Source organism: Vollenhovia emeryi, unplaced genomic scaffold (genome assembly GCF_000949405.1).
Source record: "Vollenhovia emeryi isolate VEMERY1.0 unplaced genomic scaffold, V.emery_V1.0 DF940843.1, whole genome shotgun sequence".
Classification (NCBI taxonomy): Eukaryota; Metazoa; Arthropoda; class Insecta; order Hymenoptera; family Formicidae; genus Vollenhovia; species Vollenhovia emeryi.
This window is the reverse complement of record NW_011965523.1, coordinates 4,557-6,992: the sequence shown is the minus strand read 5'-3', so window position 1 is coordinate 6,992 and position 2,436 is coordinate 4,557.

Here is a 2,436-nt window from a genome sequence, read left to right as displayed (position 1 = left end):
ATTGGAGGTGGGTGTCCTAATCTAAATAATGACCAAATAAAAATATATTCATCACAATTTGAACATTGCCAGAACAAAATTACAGCAAAATCACAATACTGCTAACAAAGATAACTAAAGCACCATTAGAAGTATTACAAAAATTATATATCTTTCTTCAATTTTCTTAATATACTTCTTAAAAATAAAAATATTTTTTCATGTAGAACATCTGTAACTCCTTTTTGTATCAAATAGCATGCGAAAATTGTTAAATATGAATTTCACAATTTGGAAATATGTCAAAAGTCATAGAGAAAACACGGCATTCCAAGATACATAAAATTTGAAAACCAAAATAAAAATGAAACTTCACAATTTGGAAATATGTCAAAAGTCATAGAGAAAACACGGTATTCCATGATACATAAAATTTGAAAACCAAAATAAAATTAAACTTTTGTCCTACAATGCGACTTATTAATACAAATAGCATGCGAAATGCATAATACAAAGGCCACACCAAGATTTTTTTCTAAACGGAGTGAGAGCTTGATTCAAATTTTTATTTGGGTCTGTGACGTTCTTTGGAAGAGCGACGAATTGACTTAGATTTTTCCTTTAATCCTTGGCTGTCCTTCAAAGAATGATGGCTCGCCTTAGACTTCTCCTTAGATCTGTGGCTTTCTTTGAGAAAAAGAAAGTTTGACGTATGAATATTGTTGGAAGAGAGAGAGCAAGATCTAGATTTTTTATATTGATGACTCTTATTAGATCTTCTCTGTGAAGAGCCATCTTCCTGTTTACGCCATGCAGCATTTACTAGCCACAGGCTAGTTGCCGATTCCACTAAAGTAAGATTAAAATTTTCATCTTTAGCTACAAATGCACCTGAAAATATGTATAATTTTTAAGGTATGAGATGTAAAAACAAAATAAAATTTTAAGAATGAAAACAATTTTCGAAATTTTACATTTTTCTGGCTAATTACTGTTTACTAATAAAAAGAAGATTACCTTCAATTACAGAATAAAGTTTCAAACTTTGAAAAACTCTTTTAGTACCAGTTCCTTGAAAACTGAACTCTTTAGCCAAAGAATTGATCACAATATTCCTTAGAATTTTGAAAGTGGATACTTTAACCTTTTCCAGATTCACGTACCGTGACATGTAAGCATACTGCAACACATATAATTTCTGAATTATTGTACTACAAAGTTCGTAGAATAACTGAAGAAGTAAAAAATAAATAAAATCATTATTAAAAGTAATAATAATGGAACATGTAAATCTTCACAAACAATAAAGATTTATGTGAGAAGTCTTTGACAAATATACTTTGTGTGTGTGTGTGTGTGTGTGTGTGTGTGTGTGTGTGTGTGTGTGTGTGTGTGTGTGTGTGAGTGCGCGCGCGCGTGTGTGTGTGTGCGTGCGTGCGTGTGAAGAGAGGAATATTCTTTATTATAATATATAATTATATTATAATATGTATAATATTATAATTTGAAATGACAAAAATAACGACCTGATTCAAGCAAAATTTTGATTATTTACTGCATTGCTTCCATGAGAAATAAAATGTCAGATTACCAGAATTAAACATTGTAATATTAGCGAGCTAGTAACATTAGCAAAACTTTAGTTAGGTACGTATCTTTATACCACAATATAATGGTAATCATACATTAAAATCTTGATACAAAAGTAATCATGAACGTTTTGGGAAGTAATCATGAACTTTTTGAGTCATCCCCAACACAATAAATATATATGTATATTCAATATATCAAAATAATAATACTCATGAAACCAAGATACATGTAAATAAAAAATAAGAATCAACAGGTAAAAATCGTAATAACTTAACGACAGCGAATAAAATTATGTGATAGATAAAATTCCGTGTAAGTCTAACATAGGTGAATAACATTACATTTTCATTATTAACGATAGCCTCAAAAAGAGCTCAAAATGTTTACAGTTATTTTTGCGTCCAGAATATATTATTAACATTATATTGTGATTAGAATAAAGCATGCGCCCAAAATTCTGCTTGTAAATGCTATTTTTAAAAATTATCTTTAATTTTTAAGGAGCCTGTAAATCTATCATTAATTTATTTTATTTTAAACATTATGAATAAATATTCTCACCGTGGCAGACAGATTGTTTTCTTCGGATAAAAACTGTTCCATTTGATTCAATTCTCTCTCAGACTTTAGAGGAAGAGGAGGAAGTTTGCTTGGTCTCTTTATCACTTTTTCACTAGGCATTATAAATCGATTGAGTTTTTCCTGGTTCATAATTACAATGTCTAGTTTACTACTAACTTCTCTCATTTCTTTCTCGAGGAAGGACAAACTCATTTGACTTTCCATATCAAATCCTTTCGAACAAAAATGGTATTGCTTTAGAAATCATTAAAAATTAGATCGTAGCCACTTAACAACAGACAT